General features: G+C 39.5%; 1 long non-coding RNA gene across 1 annotated transcript; it reads right to left on the bottom strand.

Moving 5' to 3' along the window:
• Window positions 1-69: 69 nt before the first annotated feature.
• Window positions 70-5,757, bottom strand: LOC110499913. The gene is made up of 5 exons (XR_002470041.2): window positions 4,902-5,757; window positions 3,633-4,601; window positions 3,113-3,219; window positions 544-638; window positions 70-334 (listed from the first exon to the last, which is right to left on the bottom strand). It is a non-coding gene; the product is annotated as an uncharacterized LOC110499913 (long non-coding RNA).
• Window positions 5,758-11,406: the final 5,649 nt, after the last annotated feature.

Raw genomic sequence — 11,406 nt, 5'->3', positions numbered from 1 at the left:
AGCCCACTTTGTCACCTGTAGGAGTCTCACTCAGCATTCCTGTGACTTCTTTACACACTGTCCTGAAGAGATAATTATGCACACACACACACAAAGAGGTAATGTAACATGTATTGCTATTTTTATTATGATGCATTATATTGAGGTATTAACCCAGAATAACAACCAAATGGACTAACAGACTTGGAACATTCAAGTGGTCATGTCTTGTGTCTTTTGACTTACGTTCTTTCTTTCTCTCCTCTTTCTCTTTCTTCTGGAAGACTTTTCCATCCGACTGCTCCTTCCATCGCACAGATGCACCTCCATCTGTCTGGGCGATCTCTGCCTGTATCTAAAAACAACATGGATTACAAATGCTGTATAAAGATGTGATCCAAAGGAAATGATCTGATGGCCATTTACTAATTTGTATAAGTGTTGTCACATGTCTGAGAGGTATTCTTTCACTTCATTGATTAGGCTACAGTACAACGCTGTAAAAGAGCCATAGCAAATCTATAGCAAAGATCCAAAGTTACTCCCGGAAACCTCTCCTCCCACCTGTGTGAGAATTTGCTCTTTCACCAGAGCGTCATTAAGGTCAACTCCTGGAGGTACTTTCAGAAACATCTTCACCGTGCTTACAGTTTTCTTTCCTGTGAAGAGAAACATCTTGACATCAGGCTCTTATTCATTAGTGCACTTATTCATTAGTGCACATTAGTGCACTCCTCAGGCTCTTATTCATCATCTGTTGCAAAAGGTTTTGCAAAAGGTTTTGCAACAGAAAACGAAAACAAACGTTTCTTATAACCTTTGAAAGTAACTGCCTCTTAACTGCCTCTTTAACTGCCTCTCATTCCGTATCATGTCCCCTAATCTTTTCAATGGGATTGCCGATTATATCATAATATTTGTAAAAACGCAATAATTGAAGATATATACGTACCAGTCAAAAGGTTGGACAAGCCTACTCATTTCTTTATATTTTTTAAAATTGTAGAATTATACCGAAGACATCAAAACTATGAAATAACACATATGGAATCATGTAGTAACCAAAAAAGTGTTAAACAAATCAAAATATATTTTATATTTGAGATTCTTCAAAGTAGCCATCCTTTGCCTTGATGACAGCTTTGCACACGCTTGGCATTCTCTCAACTAGTTTCATGAGGTAGTCACCTGGAATGCATTTTACTTAACAGGTGTGCCTTATTAAAAGTACATTTGTGGAATATCTTAACCTTCTTAATGCGTTTGAGCCTATCAGTTGTGTTGTGACAAGGTAGGGGTGGTATACAGAAGATAGCCCTATTTGGTAAAATACCAAGTCCATTTTATGGCAAGAACAGCTCAAACAAGCAAACAGAAACGACAGTCCATCATTACTTTAAGACATGAAGATCAGTTAATCTGGAAAATGTCAAGAACTTTTAAAGTTTCTTCAAGTGCAGTCGCAAAAGTTGTCTCTATCTTCTTGCCGTTTGTGCTGTTGTCTGTGCCCAATAATGTTTGTACCATGTTTTGTGCTGCTACCATGTTGTGTTGCTACCATGTTGTCATGTTGTGTTGCTACCATGCTGTGTTGCATGTGTTGCTGCTTTGCTATGTTTTTGTCTTAGGTCTCTATTTATGTAGTGTTGTCTCTCTTGTTGTGATGTGTGTTTTGTCCTATATTTATATTTTATAAAAATATATATTTTTAATCCCAGCCCCCATCCCCGCAGGAGGCCTTTTGCCTTCTTGTAGGCCGTCATTGTAAATAAGAATTTGTTCTTAACTGACTTGCCTAGTTAAATAAAGGTTAAATAAAATAAAATGTATGGAATAAAAAAACATCAAGTGCTATGATGAAACTGGCTCTCGTGAGGACCGCCACAGGAAAGGAAGACCCAGAGTTCCCTCTGTTGCAGAGGGTAAATTCATTAGAATAACTGCACCTCAGATTTCAGCCCAAATAAATGCTTCACAGAGTTCAAGCAACAGACACATCTCAGCATCAACTGTTCAGAGGAGACTGCGTGAATCAGGCCTTCATGGTTGAATTGCTGCAAAGAAACTACTTGTAAAGGACACCAATAAGAAGAAGAGACTTGCTTGGGCCAAGAAATACAAGACTGGTAGAAGTCTGTCCTTTGGTCTGATGAGTCCAAATTTGAGGTTTTTGGTTCCAACCGCCATATCTTTGTGAGACGCAGAATAGGTGAACGGATGATCTCCGCATGTGTGGTTCCCAACGTGAAGCATGGAGGAGGTGGTGTGAAGGTGCTTTACTGGTGACACTGTCTGTGATTTATTTAGAATTCAATGCACATTTAACCAGCATGGCTATGACAGCATTATGCAGCAATACGCCATCCCATCTGGTTTGCGCTTAGTGGGACAATAATTTGTTTTTCAACAGGACAATGACCCAACACACCTCCAGGCTGTGTAAGGGTTATTTGACCAAGAAGGAGAGTGATGCATCAGATGACCTGGCCTCCACAATCACCCGACCTCAACTCAATTGAGATGGTTTTGGATTAGTTGGACTGCAGAGTGAAGGAAAAGCAGCCAACATGTGCTCAGCCTATGTGGGAACTCCTTCAAGACTGTTTGAAAACCATTCCAGGTCAAGCTAGTTGAGATAACGCCAAGATTGTGCAAAGCTGTCATCAAGGCAAAGGGTGGCTACTTTGAAGAATCTAACATGTAAAATATATTTAGATTTGTTTAACCAAACCCTTTTTTGGTTACTACATGAGTCCATATGTGTTATTTTATAGTTTTCATGTCTTCACTATTATTATACAATGGAGAAAATAGTGCAAATAAAGAAAACCCCCTGAATGAGTAGGTGTGTCCAAATGTTTGAGTGGTACTGTATATATAATTATATTTGTGTTGGTGAATGGCCAGATGGATTTTGTAAAGTTTTAGCCCTGAACGACAAGGCTACTTCCTCGGAAACAATGCATCACTTGCATAGCGTATTGGACAAATTCAAACAGCTCTGGTTTGGCCCGTTTGCTTCCTTTTCTGATTCTAGTGATTACTACCCATGATAGTGGTCCAAAAGAGAAGGCAAAGCTGCGGAATGTGTCTTTATAACGATCTTCAGATAAAAACAGGTGGGGGTGCTTACCTTTTTCCTCGCAGTCTTTAAGGGTGTAGCCTGAAACTCTGTCTTCTAAGTGTATCACATTCATTGCCCTGCCACCAGCTGAGCCCTTCAGATAGCACTCCTGTCGACTTTGTGAGAAGATAAACATTTAGTTAGACATTATCTTCTGATTATGTTGATATCTGTTGCATATGAAAGTTTGTGTAACTCAGTCACGTGGTAAATTCGCTGTTGAGGTTATGAAGCTATGTGCAGCTGGAGATTCCTTTTCAATGTTTACGAACTACTATGATCAGTGTTACTGGTAGCAGCATAAAATGACATACAGAATCATTAGAATGCACAATGAGATTCTAACAACAGAATCATCCATATTGGTAAAGATATGTAAATGTAAATATGGTAAAATATTGTATAAAACAATGAATTTGTAAATATATTGTAATTTGATAGGATATCTATGGGTACCAGTAACCGTTATAAAAACTACACTAACAGCTGTACCATTGGAATGTTGTATATTTCAATTGAACATGTCTACCTGTGAATATATGTGAAATACTGACAGGCATCAAGTTGGGTGCAGCTCTGTTGACATTGGTTTGCATTTGGGCTTGCAAAGTGCTTAATGTCATTATAAATGAAACAAACATCTTTCAGGAGCTCCCTCACACAACCTGCGTGACAAAGACAAAATAAAACAGTTCAGGCAAGTCAGCCAGGTCGCATGCCTCAGACTGCGCTATTGGACGTCTGACCAAGGTGGTTATACGTCGGGAGGCAGTATGACAGTTCGTCCACCAGAGGGCTGCTGAGCAGGTGTTAGCACATGATCAGGTCTAATGGTCGTGTAACTTCTCCCTTAATTAACAATAGCCCCGACCCTGACCAAGTTGAGTCCTTGCCTAAACTTAATCAAATCTGGGTTATTGCTTCATTGAAGTCATTAATGTGATGAGCTATTGTCATTATTTTGACCAGGCAAGTCAATTCTAGTGATGATTCGACATTCCAAAATCTGACATTTGCTGCTGTTGAACAAAAGTCAAGTATCGCAGTGAGTTGATAGTAAATGTACTGTTTGTTACAACGATCAGTGACACAAGCAACAATAAAGGCAAACACATACTTAGAAAGGGAGTACTTTCCCTGGGCCAGGATTCAAGGACATTGACTTAAAACCACTTGCCATTAACTATTTTCAGACGGTAGGTCATTGGGTTTGGTGATGCACTGGTCATGCAGCAATAGGTCCCATCGTCTGCTGGCTTCACATTTGAAAGGGTGAGGTCTAGCTCACCAATGCTCAGGTCTCCTCTGAGGCTGTATTTGTCAGGGTGTGTCGGGCCAAAAATGTCAGGTCCGGATACCTCCATTATTGGTTCAACGCACCAAAACCAATTACATGTTCTGCTCCAGCAAGCATTACTCATGTCAGAGTTTTTGCAGAGCAGAGTCACAGAGGATCCATCCCGTACTAGAACAGCTGTGTTGGACACTGCGGATAAATCTGTGGGAAGAGCATCCACAGAGCAATTCAAACCATAAGACCACCAAACATTCACAAATCACTATACAGATGAAGGATCTTAATTTCACCCATATTGTCACAGCAAAAATAATCCTGCAGCAACAGGATTTGAACATTTAGTCCCATAATGTTGCTTGAACGGTGGTTATATGCTTTTAGCTGGCCAAAAGTAAGCTACATGAAAAGTGCAATACTGTTAATATAATCGTGTGTTAGTGCGGGTTTTCAGTGAATCTCTGCATTTCCTGCGATGCAGCAAGATTCTTAGACTTAACTTACCCAGCAGAAGAGTAGTGAACAGCATGAACTGAAACATGCTGGCTGTGAGTCAGGAAGTAGGCCAAGTCCGTTTAGCATCAGGAACAAGAAACCAGGGGAATTTGGTAGAAACAATGAGTCAGTCATGTGAATTGCTAAACATTCTGATACAACTTCATATTTCCTGGTCATAAAGACAGATAAACTATAAAACAGGCATGGCATACGTAACTGTAGAGCTTAAAACTGGACATTCATTTCCTTATAACACATTGGAAAGTGCAGTAAATGTAACTCACAGGGAAAGATAACCAAATTGAGCTTTAGTTGTTGTGTTATCTTGTCCTATTGATGACATTAAATGCAAAAATCGGGATTTGCATAGCTGCACCATAGCTGCATTACAAGCTTCTTGTTAGATGGTTGAATAAGCAAACATGTGTCAATGCACCTTATTTTTTTCACAAACCAACAATGGGGTTTCATGGTTTATCTGTAATGGAAGTAACTCAACTTGAAACAAAAAGGGGCTATACAAACTTTTGCTAACTTTAGCTATCGCTAGCTAACGGTAGTGAAAGGAGAAACCAGATTTGTTTATTTGAACCTTTTACTGCAGTGGGCTTAATCAGGGTCACACAAAGTGATTATTTGCAGTCTAACAAATTTACTTTGAAACAATAGTATGCACCTCACACATGGTTATGGGCTTAAAAAGGAGACACCTGTACCATGTCAGATATAGAGTTGAAATGTATTCCATTTTGAGTTTGCATCTCAATATTACACTTCATATACATCACAGAAGACTGAAATATAACAAAACTGTTAGAAACACCAGTTTTTCATTGGTTATTTTGAAATAATTTTTTATAAAATTATGAAAAATATTAATAACATTCCACCCATGAGGCCAAAGAGGGCGCTTTTGGTCATTGACTTCAGGAAAGGGCTACATGGCTAAATCACTCCAAGTAAACTTAAACCAAATAATGAGTTTATTTCAGTTAATTTGTCAATTACATTTTTTTTATTGCACTTTTATCCCTATCACTCCCACTGATTTTTAGCTAGCGGTGGCTAAAGTTAGCTGCTTGTAGTTGCTGTTTAATGAAAACCGAACAAAGGATTATAGTTTCTCTTGGCCCATAGACTACTTTGTAGTATATATAAAATCCTGAACTTCCCCTTGAAAGTCAGCCTAAAAACATTAACAATGAAACAACATTTCAAGGTGCATTCCATGAACTGTATTTACAAATATGCATATACAGTACATTGCGAAATTAATATAACATGGAAAAATACTTCAAGCTGCATTCTAAAGTCCAGTCTAAAACAATAAGAGTATTTAAAATATATAATACCACACTTACCCTGTAACCTCAACCACCAACGCTCCATTTGGCCCCCCTATAGAGGCAGACAGGTATGAACAGGTGGCTGTCTACAGTGAGAGGGTGTGTTTATTAGTGCTCAATCGTCCCTTTCTTATATGCTGCTGATCAGCACAAAACACACCCACCACATCCTTGTTTGTTTTTACACCCGCTTATAGGAAGATGGACAACGAATGCAGTTGAATTATTAATGCACATATTGAAATATGCACTTCACACAGAGACATTGATAAAGATGTGTGTGTGTATAAGTGTATTATTCTCCGTCGGCACCGACTGGCGCAGTACGTCCATGGAGGTTGAGTGTTTAGTTGATCTTTAAGACAGTAACTAGAGGAGGATGGCACTAGCGGGAGTTCACCAGTAAGGCTGGCATACTTTTACTCTTGCCTTTGTACTCTATACCTCTTTATGCTATGCAGTACCTTTGGAAAGTATTCAGACCCTTTGGCTTTTTCCACATTTTGTTAGGTTATAGCTTTTTTCTAAAAACGTATGAAATCGTTTTTTCCCTCATCAATCTACACACAATACCCCATAACGACAAAGCTAAAACAGGTTTATAATTTTTTGACAATTTATTAAAAATAAAAAATTCAATATCACATTTACATAAGTATTCAGACCCTTTACTCAGTACTTTGTTGAAGCATCTTTGGCAGCAATTACAGCCTTGAGTCTTCTTGGATATGACGCTTACGCTTGGCACACCTGTATTTGGGGAATTTCTCCCATTCTTCTCTGAAGATCCTCTCAAGCTCTGTCAGGTTGGATGGGGAGCTATTTTTAGGTCTCTCCAGAGATGTACAATCGGGTTCAAGTCCAGGCTCTGGCTGGCTCACTCAAGAACATTCAAAGACTTGTCCCAAAGCCACTCTTGCATTGTCTTGGCTGTGTGCTTAGGGTCGTTGTCCTGTTGGAAGGTGAACCTTCGCCCCAGTCTGAGATACTGAGCACTCTGGATAATTTTTTCATCAAGGATCTCTGTACTTTGCTCCATTCATCTTTGCCTCAATCCTGACTGGTCTCCCAGTCCCTGCCTCTGAAAAACACCACAGCATGATGCTGCCACCACTGTAGGGATAGTGCCAGGTTTCCTCCAGACGTGACACTTCGCATTCAGGCCAAAGAGTTGAATCTTGATTTTATCAGAACACAGAATCTTGTTTTCATGGTCTGAGAGTCTTTAAGTGCCTTTTGGCAAACTCCAAGTAGACTGTCATGTGCCTTTTACTGAGGAGTGGCATCCGTCTGGGCACTCGATCATAAAGGCCTGATTAGTGGAGTGCTTCAGAGATGGTTGCCCTTCTGAAGGTTCTCCCATCTCCACAGAGGAACTCTAGAGCTCTGTCAGAGTGACCATCGGGTTCTTGGTCACCTCCCTGACCAAGGCCCTTCTCCCCCGATTGCTCAGATTTGCTGGGTTCAGGACCTTATATAGTCAGGTGTGTGCCTTTCCAAGTCTTGTCCAATTAATTGAATTTACCACAGGTGGACTCCAATCAAGTTGTAGAAACATCTCAAGGATGATCAATGGAAACAGGATGCACCTTAACTCAATTTTGAGTCTCATAGCAAAGGGTCTGAATACTTATGTAAATATGATATTTCTGTTTTTATATTTGAATAAATTTGCTAACATTTCTAAAAACCTGTTTTCACTTTGTCATTATTGGGTATTGAGTGCAGATTGCTGACCATTTTTATTTACTTAATCCATGTTAGAATAAGGCTGTAACATAACAAAATGTGAAACAAATTCAAGGGGTTTGAATACTTTCCGAAGGCACTGTATATAACTCAGTTCCAAAGTTCTGTGAGTGTGTGAGTGAGTGTGTGTCAGTCACCAGATGTCAACCCAATTGAACATTTATGGGAGATTCTGGAGCACCACCTGAAACAGTGTTTTCCACCACCATCAACAAAACACCAAATTATAGAATATCTCGTAGAAGAATGGTGTCACATTCTTCCAATAGTTCCATACACTTGTAGAATCTATGCCAAGGCACATTGAATGTGTCCTGGCAGCATGTGGTGGCCCAACGCCCTACTTAAAACACTTTATCTGGGTGTTTCCTTTATTTTGGCAGTTAGCTGTATATCACCCTCTAGTGGAAAATGTAGTTACCAGGTGAAAGCAAATTCTTAGTGGGCATCTAGCATTGCTTTCACCTGGGTCATATTCATTAGTGCACACGGTATCAAAATGTTTTGCAACCGAAAAGAAAAACAAGCATTTTTTTATTGGACAAATTGAATGAATACACCTAGTGAATATATATATATTTTTTACATTAAATATTAACTTGCTACGTTAATTCTCCTAAACTGCTGCATAAAAGGTAAATCTGACATTAATTTGTCAAAAGCAGGATCCCTCCTAGCCATGACCGGGGTCCAGGGTTTGCTTACACCTGTTTAGTTCTTTAGAAATCATTGCAGTCAGATGAAGGAATGTTGATAAGGAGAGACATTCCTTATAGGCGTAAACGTCTTCCCGACTATTGAGGAAAAACTCCTGTACAGACAAATCAGTTGAATGGCCGTTGATTTCCATAAGCGGGCACGTTTTTTTCATGGGTCCTCCTATGTGTGCACGCATCATTTTGTTATGGGTGTTATAGTAAAGACCATAGGCAGCTCTTTAGTTTCAAGTTTGGGGAGGCTACAATTTATCCTACCATTTCTACCGATCTGCATGCCAGTTATGATCATTTTTTATATGGGCATTTTCGTGGAACAATTTTCCAGCTGGAACAGCAGTTTTTTTAGAGCGTTTTATCGGGATATATGGAATGATCAGATCATGATATTTCACACCGAGGCTTGGTGATTATCGAGGCCGGGAGTGTTGGAAAGCTATTTCAAATACTGAGGAACTGTCATTCGAAATGGATGTTAAAGAAACAGACTTGGTTGACTTACTGTGTGAGGTCAAGAAAAAATGACTGCGAAACTCAGATTATTAGTGGTGGATGTGGTGAGTTATGACAATCACGAAATCTGACATTGCAAAATAGACACTTTCCTACTTTTGCATGGAGCAGCCAGGTACATCGACTTCTGTGCGTGTTCAGGCGCACGGTCCCTCGACTGTATCAGGACGTGGCTCATTGCTCACGGAGCACTCAAAACAAAAGGCAATTAACAAAGATTTGACAACTTGTAATTGGTATGAAATTAACCAAAACTTGTTTCTCAATAGTGTAGGAGGTTGTGAACTCAACACTGCAAACATAATGAGAAAGGTAAATGACTATAGTTAATACATGCATTAACAGAAATGAATGTAAATGACACGGGATTAACGGTACATTTACTAGACCTACTTGTGTCGGGTCTCTGGCTATCATTAAATGTGAATACTTATTCTATCAAATCAGTTATCACGTGATTAAACTAATCATGTCAACGTAATTAACTGGAAGTTGGGGAATCACAGAATCTTCAGATTACAGTTATAATTTTCCAAATATAACTAAATTAGTCTTCTATTAATGAATTATTCTTTCCAAATGTCGTAAATGGTTGGTTATCTGCACGAACCCAGCCTAAACTATGAATCATCCATACACCAATTGGCTTAATCATTTATTTACTAACTAAATAATCACAGAAATGCATAACAAACAAACAGTACATTGGTTACTAACAATGATAGGGAAGATCCCACAGTGGGCTAAACCGATATGACGGCTTGGTATACAAAGAAAAGGGGGTGTGGACTGATAAAAGAGCGGGAAATACAAAATGAATCACTACACAGTGGATAATTATATTCATTGAAATGCTAATTCTTTGCACATGAACGTTCACTCATTCGGAAATAATTGCAGTCAATATATTTACGCCCATATGTCGTTGTTGTCTTCTCTGTTGGAATTGTCGGTCAGTCTGCTGGAGAGTCAGTTCATCAGAGAGTCTGGTTACTTCCACGGAAGTCACGTCTTTCATGGTTGAAGCTCTATCCGCAGCTCCTGATAGCGTTTGTTGTAATGGATACGTCAGGCGTCCATTATTCTTACAGTAGATGTTTCGGCGGTTGTCGGTTTTCGCATCCTAGGTTTACATCATTTCTAGCTGCAGTCTAGTAATTAGTATCTAAGATTTGCTCTTATTCTGTAGGGATCAATAGTCTCAGAGTTTAACCATTTCCAGCCGTGTAGCCAATGCTCCACGTGGTATGGTTAGGAATTCAACAACCATTGCAACCTTAGCTTACACCAGGGTTTGCATGGTCTGATGTGAATTGGGTCAGGGGGCTCTTATAGAAATGTAGGAAAGGGGTTGGTTCATCATTTCCAACCAATGCCTATTCACTTGTGTGTGGCCACTGAGTGAGCATATTTTACTTATGAAAATAATTCTGTCATTTTAAATGTTAACATCATTTTGCATATACTTTCATCTTTACTCATTCACTTTATACAATAATTAGATGCAAACCTCATAACTGAGGCACCTGTATAAACAGAGTTAGGGTAATGTGGCTGTATTGTCTTTCATGAGGTCACAAACATGAAACAAAACGGAGCAGGTCGAAGCTTCTCCACCGACCATTTATACATTCTCCAAAATAGGAATATTGTTCAGTTCCCAAATTCTGGGATGGAGTAGAATTGGACCGGAGAATCCCTTTGTCTTACAGTGAAACTCTCCCTCCATACTGCATGGCCAGGGAGAGTCTCTTTACGGAATTTATGAAGTGGAGGTTGGGTTGTAAATCTGCCCCCCTGTTCACATCTCTGCTAGCCAATTCACTGAAAGGGCTAGCTTTATGACATCATTTTTGGTGCCGGGGTACTGTTTATATTTAGGTGCAGGAACTGTACAATACTTTTGAGCTAATATTTATAAGATGTGCAGGAACTCAAGCAGTAGAAAATGTAAGGTTCTGGTACTCAGTTCTTGTGAGCTCCTGCCCAAGTCAAGCACTGCACACACCCCTCTCCTACTTCTTGTTGCAAAATTTCTAAATGCTTATAACTTACAGCAGCTGCAAACGCGGGCTAGGCAACTCAATCATGTAGGACTATTGCCATGAGCGCTTCCCAAATTCGCTGGCTTCCCAAATAGGCATAGGCCTACAGATTTGAAACAATCCACAGCAAGTGGCGGAACTA

Source organism: Oncorhynchus mykiss, chromosome 21 (genome assembly GCF_013265735.2).
Source record: "Oncorhynchus mykiss isolate Arlee chromosome 21, USDA_OmykA_1.1, whole genome shotgun sequence".
NCBI lineage: Eukaryota > Metazoa > Chordata > Actinopteri > Salmoniformes > Salmonidae > Oncorhynchus > Oncorhynchus mykiss.
This window is presented reverse-complemented; position numbering and strand designations above follow the sequence as displayed.